This window comes from Nesoenas mayeri (assembly GCF_963082525.1).
Source record: "Nesoenas mayeri genome assembly, chromosome: 5".
Lineage (NCBI taxonomy): Eukaryota > Metazoa > Chordata > Aves > Columbiformes > Columbidae > Nesoenas > Nesoenas mayeri.
This window is the reverse complement of record NC_137548.1, coordinates 26,586,326-26,599,216: the sequence shown is the minus strand read 5'-3', so window position 1 is coordinate 26,599,216 and position 12,891 is coordinate 26,586,326.

Genomic DNA, 12,891 nt, shown 5'->3' with positions numbered 1-12,891 from the left:
CTGTTTCCATGTGGCTGCTAAGTGGGTGTTATATGCATAATGAATATATGTGAAATATCTTGTTTGATTGTTAATATCTGTCAAAGGATTCTTAGTAGGGACTGTGAAGTGCTTTCTATAGGAATCATGTAACAGCATGGTTTGAAAAGCTGATTCCTTTTTCACAGGGGCAGATTAATTATTTATTACTTTTAAATAGAAGAACAATGGACAAGATTGTTTCTAAGCATCTCTTGCTTGGGATTCTCTTAGAACTACTGATTTCTAGAAAAAGTTCAGATAAGTATTTTATAGAAATCATCAAACACAGTAATATCCTAACTGATTAATATTTTGCGCTATATATCCTGATTGCTTGGATTCTGATTCTTCATATGTGTAAGTACATGATGCTTTTAAATAATATAGTGATATTAATCATTTTTTTCAGATTTTTAGGTTAAACAAAAGTTGTCAGTCTAGGAATTTTCTTAAATAATAATTTCAGTGCAAAAATTTTCTCATTTCCTATGTACTATTGTTAGCACATTTGAGAAGTTCCTTCTGCAATATAAATAAGTTATTTGCTTATTTTGTTTATAGGCTATAAGCTTAGAACCACTACTACTTGATGCTTACTGGCACAGGCATTTGATTTACCTCTTTCAAGACAGGATTTCTGCTGCTTTAAATGACCTGAATTTTATAACTAAATGGAGCAAAAATAAAGCAGGTAAGCATCTACTGAAATGTAACTTAACAGTTAATTTTTCTTACTTTTTTTTTTTTTTTTCTCTAGTTGCCTTTGGCCCTAGTTCTGCAAATGTTTATGTGCCTATTTAATATTACTTTGGTTATTTTATCCATATTATGAAAAGATTGAAGCATTTCTTAATGGAAAAGATTGTGAAGCAGTGGAACAGGCTGCCCAGGGAAGTGGTGAAGTCACCATCCCTGGAGGTGTTTAAAAGATGTGTAGATGAGGCTCTTAGAGACATGGTTTAGTGCTAGATTTAGGTTATGGTTGGATTCGATGATCTTAAGTGTCTCTTCCAACCAAAATGATTCTATGATTCAAAGACTTGGGACAAAATTTTGATTTCTAATGCAAAATCATGCACGTAATTTTAGTGTGTTTTTAAAAAATGCAAAAAGAAAAAAAAAAGGTGAAAAACTAAAAAAAGAGAACTGATGGGAATTGTATCCATTAATTTCACAGGAAAAGCTGATAACAATCCTGTAATGGGGATTGTGTGTGTGCTATTGTGCATTCACTCAGCCCCGTTCTACTGTACACTTAAAACTGGGAAGGAGCTTGAAAGGGAAAGATACGACCTGGCTCACAGACCAGGAGCTGCAGGTCAGGGAAGGTGATTCCCCTCTACCTGGTTGTGATGCTGCATCTCCAGTACTGTGTCCAGTTTTGGAATCTCTGGTATGAGAGAGACAAGCTGGAGAGAGTCCATTGGAAAGTCATTAAGATGTTCAGGGGTCTGGAGCATAAGTTGTTTAAGAAAGGGCTGGGAGAGATGAGTTGCTTGGCCTGGAGAAGGTAAGACCTTCCCCTCCTTAAGAGGGAAATCTGTCTGGAGCTACAGAATGGGTGGTAACAGAGGAGAAAGAATCAGACTCTCCTGAGAGATGCACAACAAGAGGCAGGGGTCACAATTTGCAACAAAGGAAATTTCAGTTAGGTGCAGACTTGGAAGATGCCTCCCCTACTCTTCTTCCTCTATCACTATTTTTTTTGTTGCTGAGCATGATGGGATATGGTATAGAATAACCATTTGGGCTACTTAAGTCAGCTGTCCCAGCTGTGTCTGCTCCCAACTTTTTGCCCACCCCCAGCTTACTTGCTGGCGGGAGGGCAAAGTGGAGGAAAAAAAAATAAAGCCTTGATACTGTGCAGGCATTGTTCAGCAAAAGCTAAAAGATTGTTGTGTAATCAACACTGTTTCAGCCACAAATCTGAAACGCAACACCATGTGGCCTGTTATAAAGAAAGTTAATTTTGTCCTGATGAGACCCAATACAGTGGGATAAGTATTGTATGGGCCCATTTAAACTAAAGATCTTCTTTATATTTTTGATCAACAGGTCTACACTAAATGGCTTGATGTGCCATGTTAAGGAAGTTTTCTATTCCCCAACAGGCCAGTTGTACACAGCTACAGCTCCAAACTTTTGAATTCTGTTGCTTAGATTTGAACAGGACTTCCCGACCTTTTGTATAATCTACTGTTTTATTTCTACTGCTTGTGTTCATTACTGTGTAACAAGGACACGACTTATTGTTTTGGGCTATCAAATAATGCCTTTTATTTTTGGGGTGGTTGTTTCAGATACACACCTGTCAATGGCTGAAATTTACAGGAAACAGGGTAATAATGCTTTGGCAATCATCAGTTATAACTCTGCAATACAGTGCAGCCCTACAGATGATGACATTTATTTCAGACGAGCTGAGTTGTATTTTGAGGAAAACCAGTTGTTATTGGCCATGGATGATTACGCCAAAGTAAGTTCAGTCTTTTGTATTGTTACAGTAATGTAGTAACTTAATAAAAGTGAAATGTGTAGTAACTTTGTTAAAAGCAAACTGTATTTAGATATGACCGATAAATAGCTTGGAGAACAGATATCCTTTCAAATTAATTATGTTGAAAAAAAAAATCTCTGCCATAGAAATATGTGATTTCTGTTATTCCTGCCAGCTAATTGAATAAATTACTGAATGTCTACAATTTATCACCCGCTAATAAGCTTGCATTTCTATTTTTTTATTTCACTTTACAGTTAATGGAAATTGCAATAGACATTAAAGAAAAAGGGAATAAAAAGGGAATCTGAGAATAAAAGAATATATTATTTTTAGGCTTGGTTAAGACTTTTAATCATTAGAAATAATAACCATTGGGAATAACACCATTTACTGCTTTATTTTTTTCATTATAGTGTTTTCAGTATAACCCAAAAAGAACAGATGCCCTTATGAAACATGGAATATATTTCTTTGACTGTTCAGTTTTTATGAAAGCAATTCAGGATTTTACAGCTGTGATCAAGGAAGACCCCACCAATGCTCAGGCAAGGTAGAATATATAGTTTGACAAAAGTATTTGAATTTTAAGAGGATTATTAAAATAATCTTAATATGTAAAGGACTGAATATGCATAAAACAATAATAAAGCAGTTGCATTTCCAAAGAGGTGTCTAATAGAAATAGAATAAGACTTCTAGGCCTTGATATCCATTGGGGAATCTTTGTATTGCTTTAATGACTTTGGATTAGTCTCCAGAAGTTAATATCGCTAAACATAGAAGCATGTGCTCCAATCCCCCTGGAGTAATGCAAATATAGAGCCAGTTAGACTTAAGCACAGGCATATGTCCTTTGCTCTAAAGAGATGGATTTAAATACATGCTCAAAGTGATATTGCTCTGTGGGAGTGGAGCATGCAGAGTTCTATGCCTAATTTCTAATGAAGGCCTTGGCAATTCTAGTTTTAACGTTATGCTGAATTAATGTTTTCTGTGAGAAATTTAAATTATGAATGAGATGTATCTTTATTTTTTGAACTGTAATGATGATTTTGAGGTTTGACTTACAAAGACACAAAAATTTATATGACTTCCCTATTAGAAAATGTGACTTTTTTAATATAAGTCCTGAAAAGTTTTACATTCTTTTTTATATTCTATTCTGGATTCATGAAAATAGATGTAAAATAAAAATAAAAGCAGATTACGGTACCTGAATTTAGGTATCAGCTCGTTGTATCCATGAGATGTAGGTGTCTGAGCAGCCATTATCAGCAAAGACTCAATACAGTTAGTAGGCTCTAGGTTGACTGCATATAGACTCTGCTATAAAGCCTAAAGAGCTGTTCAGCTAAACAGCCAGTAAGTGTAAATTTTGGATGAAGATAATTGCTCTCATCTCCTTGTATTATGTTGACCAGATCTTCATCAACTGTAGTGGAAACTCAGATACCTAACATGTTGTAATCATCTACAAATTGGCACCTAAGTCTAGGTGTCTTATTCAGGAACTAATTCCCATCCAAACTGAACAGAAACAACTAGGGAAGGGTTCCTCTGTGTGTATGTTCTACCTGTCAGTCCATCTCCTTCACAGGGAACCACAAAATCATGCATGGGTTTCTTATGACATTAGTGTCCTGTGTTACTAAAGTAATTTACAGATACTCCTTAAAACCCTGACTTTGAAATAAAATCTTGAAGCAACATGAAGCTGCATTTGTTTTCCTGAAATCCACTAGTTCATTGAGGCTCACATGTTGATGAGTGGGCTCTGTCAATAATCCTAGTGACTATGATTAGTATCAGTGCCTTGTGTTTGTGTAGTTAAGCATGTGATTTAAATTCTGGAGGAACTGACTTTACTGTGTTAGGTTTTAAAAAGAATAGTATATGTTTTGCATGATAACTCTGCATAGAAATGAGATAAGACCTGCTTAATAAGTGAAAGCTATCTTCAATTATACAAAAATGTAAGTTTTATATATTAGATTTTACATTAATAAAGTGATTTTACAGCCATTGCTCTCTATTCACACTTTTTCGCCTGTGCTTTTGATTTATGTTGTTTAAATATATTGCTAGCTTCTAGAATTTGAGAGAGGAATAGTGTAAAACAGTAGGGTCTGATTTTGTAAAATACCAGTTTGAAAGAAATATTGCAGATGTTTTGGATGTTTTCAGAAAGCTTTAGTATTAATGAGAGCAGATTTATATTTTTTTTAAAATCTGATTTAACAAAATCTGGTATTTCCCATACAGAAAAAGTTGCACGAGCTGACTATAGAGCTTGAAGAGAGTTCCAACTCTGTGATGCCCGAGCTGATACACTGTGATCTACTCTGATCTATTATATTAATATCTACTCTATCTATTCTATTCTGTTATATTGAGTTTGATTCATGCAATTCCAGTGATCTGCCTATATGATACAGATTACAGGACTTGTTTACTTCAGACTTGCTTTATTAAACTCAAAAATAAAATTGAATATTTATTCTGTTTTTCAATATTTTTTCTTGAATAATTACCTCAAGGTTGCAGGACAAAAACAATGGAAGAGCTCTTGATATTAATTTGATTCAACCTGTTAATGTTATAAATAATAGCCCATGACTTCACATTATTACTTCATTCTGTAGGTATAATTTTCTAAGGGAAATTATATTTAAAGAGAAACTTTCTTCCTTGTTAGGCTGTATCGAGGAAGAGCATATGTTAAGCAGCGCCGATATAGAAACGCAATGGAAGACTTAGCAGCAGCGGTTCAACTAGACCCTTCTTGTTGGTTAGCGTTCTACTATAGAGGTTGCGTACTACGACAGACCGATCCGAAAAGAGCTCTGCAAGACTTCAGTGTTTCTGGTATTGTTTGTTTCTTTTAATGGTGTATATGTATATCATTAAAAAGAGAAATGACCATTCACCAGTAACTGCTGTCCTGCAATATGACACAGATGTTTCATGTTGCAAATATTGAAATGTATTGTTGTCTTTCAGTGTTTGGTAATAACTTGCTCCTTTTCATTTCTACTATGTTTGCTATTAGACCTTGACAGTTGCTGCTGTTGTTACTCTTCAGTTATTTTACCTTTGCTTCCTAAGCTTCTCTACTTCACTTTTAATAATTCAAGTGTGTGTAACTGAGAATTATAGATATGTCTTGAAGATGTTTCATGCCACATTGAACAGTTTTAATTATGATCTAACATGTTTTGTTGTGGTTTACCTGTGATATTTTAAAACTCTAAGAAAACTAGAGTAAAAAGTAATGTGTGAATGCGTTACATGGAGTAACTGAAATATATGTGAATATCTGAACAGCTGATTTTTTTTCTCCCTCTCTCACAGTACTCATCAATGACACGAAGGAAAATATCTACTCTTTTCTTCATCGTGGCATCATTTACTCAGAACAGTGTCAATGGTCACTTGCAATCTGTGACTTTGAAAGTGTCCTCGCTTTGGACAGGTGATTGGACTTGAGAGTTTTAATATATTTTGTTTATATTCTGATTGCCTGGGGGCATAAAAGTACTGATAAAGGCAAGTAGAATCAGAGCAGTTACTCAGCAAACAGCCTGAATTAAACCACACGAATACAAAATGTTGTCTTCTTTTAGTATCTTTTGCCTCATTTACTACAGTCTAAGTATAAAAACAAATAATTTTCAATGTACTTCAAAATTAAATTTTATTTTGCTTTATATGGCAACTTGGTAAAGAAATTATTCAGATTTGCCAGACAAAAGGTGAAACTGAAGTCCTAATTAAAGTTGACTACTCATGCCATAATAATTTAATTTGTCTTTTGGGAGGTAATATGTCCCTAATGCAGGTAAAAAGTCAAACTATTTTTTTTTCTACAAAAGAAAATACCACAGTATTTTCTTTAGCAAAAGCCAGTTAATTGTATCATGAGAAAAAAAGGTGACTTGTTATCCTTGGTAGTTGGTGACTGAAGCTGATGTGATTCATCTGAATTGCATTTCTTCCTACTACTTATAATCTGTTTCTGAAGTATTTTTATCTGAAGCAGCCTTGCCATGCAAATGGTCTTGCACCTAGTCTCCCTTACCAGTTTGCTGTATTAATTAACTTACTCTAAAGGTGCTGAGTTCTTTTTTCAGCCTTGGGCAACCTCAACAGTCCTGTCTTGAGCAAAGGCTTCCATTCCAACCTGTCGCAGGCCTAAAGACCCCTCAGATTGTCCTTTGTCTTGGCTTTGCTCTAGGAAGTCTTGAACTTTGCTTAGAAACAATCTGTAAAAGTGGGCTGCACAAAACGTTGCAGATCCTGGAAAGCCAGATCTCTTCAGCAGCTGGCCAAGTGAAATGGCAGAAAATAAGGGAGCATGCTAGGTGGAAAATGTGTAAGCTTTGTCAGTCCTTTTTTTTAGTGTTGAACAATTCAGTATTTCTTAGTGTGTTCAGTATATATAAAATTACCAGTTAGCTCTATTTTTATTCCAGCTTCTATGACAAAGACACTTGTCATCATTTTTTCACAATTCACATTTTGAGTGCTGGTTTTGGAGATCAGAGAGACTCTAGTGTGCAGCCAAACATCACAAGCTACCAAAATGGTGGTTTTTAAGGAGCTGTCTCTTCTGCTGGCAATTACAATTATTTCGCTCAGTGCAATCACAAAATAGATAAGTGGTAAAAGTCATAAGAGGAGATGAAGCCTGTATAAGTTTTGGTTAATACAATGACATATTTCATGCAATAACAAAAGGAAAAAAATTCTGTTTTTAGCTCTGTAATCTTTGCTTGCCTAAATATTGGTTTGATACTGCTGTTGCATCTTGATCAATACTATGAAGCTATTCAACAGTTTACTAATGTCATTGAAATCGATCCTCTCAATGTTCGAGCCTATGTATGTAGAGCGCAAGCATATCATAAGGTAATATTTTCATTTTGCTTTGTTTGCCACTTAGTATAGCTTTATTTATATATATCATTGCTGTGAGTATTCAAATACTTATGCCTTGGTGTTATACAGATGTTAGAACCTAGTTATGGCTATACATTTCAAGTAGTCCTTGTCACCATAATGGAATTACATACATTGCAATTGTAAAATATTGTTGGCATGTCATGCAATGACATAAAATATTCCAAGTGTCATTTTTGCTTTTCTACACCACTGTTCATTTAATCTGAGTTTTAATAATTAAAAAAAATTTAAAAATATTTTTGAAAATCTGTATTTTTTTAATATTAAAAAAAACACGTTTTGAAATACAGTATTTTCTAAACAAAGTTTTCCCAAATGGGAGTGAAAATATTTTTAATATTTTAATTTACTGTGGAACAGAATGTTTTCTACTTCTGATTTGAGAATTCTTTCTGCTAGCACTTGCTTTCTGAGACCCTCTCAGCAGGAGTACAATGAATGGAATATTTATTGTGACCTAATTTCTGTAAATGTCATTGGCAGAATTGAAACAACTGCTGTGTCTCACAGTGCTTAGTTACTTTTCAAAACGTTTTGAGAAATTACTTACAATGTCAATTTTCTTCCACAACTAAAGGAAATGGCTTTTAATTTAGAGTCCATCTAGGTAGATTGATTGTATTATTTTTCTGATACTGTGTTTAAGAACTCATGCCAGATAGTTTGTATTGGAGGCCATCCATGCATGCTCAAGTTGCATTTTGTTTTTTGGGGGGGGAGGATTTTTAAAAATCTGTTTCAATGTAAAGCAGTAAAAAAAGCTTAGTACATGCATTCCATCAATACTGTTCTTCAATTGGAGTTCCAGTTAGCAGCTCTCCCAGCTGGTTGAATCAGTCCTTAGGATCTTCATTGTAATAATCTTTCTCCTCAGCATATAAAACACAGTGAATGGGGCCTCATGCACAGACACTTGAAAAATAAATGCAAATTCCTTGCAGCAATGAAGATTCATCAGGATTTAAGTGCATGTGGATCTGATGAACTAATTTCCTTCCCCATAGTCCAGACTCTTTGGATTTTGGAAAAGAAACTGGAGTTTGGATCTGCCCTGGGGGAGATTATGGAAATACATAGGGTAAACATTTCAGACCTTTGTTAAAAACACGTTGAGCTCCTTTGGAGAGGGTATATGTGCCTTGTGAGGTGTTACCACGTAGGCATTGCATCCTGCAGAACCACATTTTCGTAAATACTAATTGTGTCTCCAAATTGTATTTGTATTGGCCATTAAATTGATGGTTTTGCTCTATAAATTACAGAATCATGATTTGCCAAATGCTGTGAAAGATATAAACCGAGCCATTCATCTTTATCCGGATAAATCACAACTTTACATAATAAGGTAGGAAAGTAGTTAGTTGAGGACTTCACAGATATCCCACTTAAAAAAAATTTGAATGCTGTTGGTAGTTACCCGTGTATTCTTTGAAACCTGCTCTGAATGGATTTTAAAAAATGTAGTATTTCCATAACATTTTCAAGCCTGAAGAACTGTATCTGTGTAGTGTCACCTAACTGTTGTAATCTTTACCGTGGAGTGGGGGAACTTTGTTTCATATACAGGACACTGCTCTTTTAGATACCTAAAGTTTCTGGGGAAAAAGAAGCAAATAGGTGCCATGACAAAAAAGCAAGTTTGAACTTTTAAAAATTTAATAATTTTAGATGATTTCCCCAAGTGCTTGGGTCTTTCCCTGATTTGTCTGCAGAATCCACATAAAGCAAAGAATGTGAAGGATTGAGCCCAGGCCAATTTAGGCTTGAAGTATTCTTCTTTCCCATCATCTCTTCTTCAGACCGGGGAGAAGTAGTGGCCATTATCAAGACTAATAAACAAATTAGTACTTAAAACTGTTTCCTACTCTGAAAAGCCATAAGAACTAAGAAGGAAAAGCTTTGATATTATTCCTCAGGTGTATTAGGAGAACTAATTACTAACTGCCATTTGGTATTTTCCCAGATTTAGAATGGGTTTCATAGAATCATAGAATGTCCTGAGTTGGAAGGGACCCACAAGGATCATTGAGTCCAAATCCTGTCCCTGCATATGACAAGCCCACAGTTCACACCATGTGTCTGAGGGTGTTGTCCAGTCTCTTCTTAAATATTGTCATGCGTGGGGCTGTGACATCTCCCTGAGAAGCCTGTTCCAGTGCTCCACCACCCTCTGAGTGAAGAACCTTCTCCTAATGTCCAACCTAGACCTCCCCTGGCACATCTTCCTTCCATTCCCTTGAGTTCTGTCATTGGTTGCCAGAGAGAAGAGTTTGGCACCTGCCGCTCCTCCTCCCCTTGTGAGGAAACTGTAGCCATGATGAGATCTCCCCTCAGTCTCCTTTTCTCCAGCCTGAACAAACCAAGTCACTTTAGCTGCTCTTCATGTGGCTTCCCCTCCAAACTTTCGCTCAGCTTGTCTCTTGGAGTGTGGTGTGGCTAGCATTACCTCTTACACTGATGCTGACATCTGAAGAGGCAGAGGTTGACCTGTGGTTGATTTTAGAAACAGTGTTATTAAGATTATTGTTGCAGTTCTTGACATTGTAAGGATTGCCATCTGTGGAATCCACAGAAAATGTATTTTTGTGATATTTTGCATATAATTTCTTGTCGGTGTGATGTGAGAGAAAAAAAAATGGCAGATGTTTCTGATAAAAGAAAGGAAAAACTTGAGATTTTTTTATTGGAAGGTATTATTTTTCCTTTTTCTTTTCCACTAATGAAAACCTATTTAAGTAGTATTTGCACTTTGAAAGAAATGCCTGGAAATAGTTTCACTTATTACATCCAACAAATATTTCATTATAGGGGACAGTATTTAGTGGAATTGAAGAAAGATGAGCTGGCAAGTTTATGTATTCAACAATTTGCAGAAATGGATGAAGGTAACATCAATTTGCCATCAATTTTCCTAGATTGTTCTGAACCATGGCAACAGTCTGTAACCAAGGAATTGTTCAAAAAAATTAAGTTCAAGCATGCGAATAGGTTAGTTACTATGAATCAGCTACAATAAAGGAACTTATCTAGAGTATTTTGTTTGCATATCTGAAGCCTTTAAAGTTAATAATGGTGTAAACTATTGCCTGTACTATCACCTGTTATTTCAGAATTTCCTTTATCTTTTGAGTTCTTGTTTGGTTTTCATTTAATTAATTAAGTAATTATATTTATGTCTACATTTCAATATTGGTAATTTGTGCTTTAAAGGAATATTGAATAAGGATTCTGTTCTGTACTTATGTGCAGTCTTTCCTAACAAAAAATCAAATAAGCTTTAGAACTGAACCTTCCCCATTCTTTTGAACAGTAAAAATGTTGCAGTATAGTAGTTCCTTGTTATGTGCTGGGCACAGAATGTCAGTCCTGAAGCTCTTGGTAAATCCATATGAATAGCCACACTGTGTAAGATTAATTTCCTGTCTGTTAGTGACCGAGAGTGGATACACAGGGCACAAGAGTATAAAAACAAAGCAGAAATATTGGGATACTTCCACAGAGCAATACCTTCTGACATGTGGGGAGAGGAGGGTAAATATTTGCAGATGTTTAGCAATCAAACTACAGTCAGTGATAAATAACTGTTCAGCTTCAGACTTTTGTAGGAATTCAGTTTACATATGTATTTTTATGGATATTGCAACAAGCTTTGATACTCCAAATATTTTAATAGCATTTCAAAGTTTGCATACCATTGAAAAGTATTTTATATTGGAAAATATATAGGTTGAAGTAAAAGAGATTACTGTTTTTCTTGTGGTTTCCTTCCAGAATCCTTTATGTCTCAGCCTGTTCAGCAAGCACTCATTCAGTCATTTTGTCAAAATCACGATAAGGCCATAGAGTGCTTATATGAAGCTACTGCAATTAAGCCTGAGCCTTCAGCGTTGGTGATTTTAGGAAAAATACAAATGAAAGCAAATAAAACTAAGGTCAGAAAACTTTACATTATATACATGCCAATCAAGACAATGTTTTTCTTACTGTATTCTTTTAATATTTTGTGAAATGTGTTAACATATAAATAAACCTTAAGAGTACCTCTTTTTAAATTATAGGAAGACCTGAGTAAGAATTTTCAACAGAGCAGCACTGATAGTTCAGCATAAATTAGGCAATTTTATTTTTAAGACACTTATGATGATCAGCTAAATGATACAGTTATATAGATTGAAGTCCATTATATGTAATAATTTTGCTCCTTTTGAAATTAAATAATACAGAAGTATGTCTATTTTTTTATGTAACAAAATGCAGTACAAAAGTTTAATTCGTGTATGTGAACTGAATATATAATGTATAGTTACAGGTATTTTCTCAGCTTTGTTAATATTCATATGTCATAGGGTTTGAGCAATATTATCACTCCTCTGAGTCCAGCAGTTAGCTGGTATTTGAGGCCTGCAGAATTGTTGAAATTGGCAGTATGGATTAGCTTTTTCTTTTTGTACTGTTCTGTTTGTTTATACAGAATGTACGAAGTCCCGTTTCCCTAAGCACAATAGATAGATTCATAAGACCTTGGATCTACCTATATATTGTGTTCTCTGTTTGAAAGGCACAGTTGTTCTGTTTCCTCTTAGCCTTATGTTTGCAGGTTCTTTTTAAATGAAAAGGTATGCCCTTTGCAAAAACTATACTCCTACTCCCTGGGCTTGTACCGTATAAAAACTCTTGATCCACTCAGTCTTTTTGTGTTAGGTTTGGGTGTTTTGTTTGTCTCAAACAAATGGGACATTGTTAATTCTGCTGTATTTGAAAAAATGCTAAGTCAAAGACAGCGATTGTTAGTGTCCTCCAATTCAACACATTTCAGTTGTCATGGTGAAGAGGATGTGTATAAGAGTAATTCCCTGATTTCTCAGTGCTTCACCCAGAGGTGAGGACTTGCACTGCTACCTCTGCTGGAGGGGAACGGCACCAAACTCTCAGCATGGAAAAATGATCAGACTGCCTGCAATAGTGCCCTGAGAATCAGCTGTGCCTTTAGAACTATGTGTGAGTTCAAGTAGTTCAAGTAGCTCCATTTTCCTCTTTCTTTTTCCTCTTAAAATATGAGTGTTTTCGAACTGTAGGAATAGAGAAAAAAATGTGTTTAAATAGCAGTAAATGCAGACCTGTTTCATTTAAAACTTCTACTACATTGACAACTTAGGAAGGCACATGTTCTATTTACAGATACTCCTATGGGCACTGGTATTCCAAACTGATTTTTCTAAACATATACTTCTTTATATTGAAATACTGAAGTAAAAAATGCTATAGTTCTTTTACTCTTCTTGATATTGAAACTTTCAACTTTGCCCCTTCATAATCTTCAAAGGCTGAGGAACAGCTTATCTTGAACGGTTCTTAATTTTTTGGTCTTTTTCCTTAAACTCTCCTTTAAACCAAAGTATTATTAAATA